Source organism: Erithacus rubecula, assembly GCF_903797595.1.
Source record: "Erithacus rubecula genome assembly, chromosome: 10".
Lineage (NCBI taxonomy): Eukaryota > Metazoa > Chordata > Aves > Passeriformes > Muscicapidae > Erithacus > Erithacus rubecula.
In genome coordinates this window covers 5748207-5749318 of record NC_136662.1, presented here as the reverse complement: position 1 = coordinate 5749318, position 1112 = coordinate 5748207, and positions in this window count along the sequence as shown.

Sequence of the window (1112 nt, the reverse complement as noted above, 5' to 3'; positions counted from 1 at the left end):
CCCCTAAACCTCTTGCAACACACAAGTGTTTCTTTTTTTTTTAAACCCCCTCTCTAAACCTTGCTAAATGAATAAATAAACAAATGCCTGGCAATTTAGGTCGACACATTCCTTTCCCTGTGGTCTGCTTGTTTTTGCATCACATTTTTCCAAATTTATCCCTTCCATGATCATATAAGGTTATATGATTTGATACCTAAAAGTTGTAGAAATGAATTATTTTGCAACTCCTTGTGTATTGTATGCTTAGTTAGAAAACATATTCATGTTAATTGTGTGTATAAAATGAACTTCTCTACACATATAATTCAAAATATATGTTGCAAACAATCAAAAAGCAGGCAAAAGCACAGAGTGACTTACAGGTCACTCACTGGTTCTTATAGAAGATAACCAACTACCCACAGCAAAGGAAATGTATTTGATCATATTCCTCATTAAATAAACCCAGGTGATGTTGAAGCACTTCAGTATCACATGAGAAATGATAAGATGGAGAAGATTTGAATGGATTGTATCACAGATAATGAACTTTCCAAAGAAAAAGAAAAAACTATGCAAAAATAACTATATGTTTAACAAAGGAACTTCCCATGGGTTTATGTAAACAATGGTCTTATCAACAGTTTCATGAAATGTCTTGGCTTTACAAGTGCTCTCGAGTGGAAATGTAAATCATATGAAGAGAATTACTTGAGACTAAGAATTAGGGGGAAAAATGTAATAGTACAAAGTGCTCATAGGAGGAGGATATAAATCAGCTACGGGCCAGATGCCCCACAGTGGTGATGTCTGACTGGATGGAATACACATCCATCTTACATATGTTTCCAAAAACCTACATAACATATCCTTAAAAATCACTAGCTTAGTTAGTGTGCTGCCATAGGATAAAAACGAGATCTCAAATCAAACCTGACTTCCTCAGCACTTACAGCAGCTAAAACTTTTTCTCTTCATAAAATTCAGGTGGAAATTTTTAACTTCAGGCTGTGTTTTCAGTCACCAGTTCTAAGAAACAGTCTAAGAAAAACTTGCATTCAGCTGTTTCTCCTACAGAAATGACTTCAGAGAGCAAAATGTCTCTTCCTTTCCCTTCCCCTTGACAAATG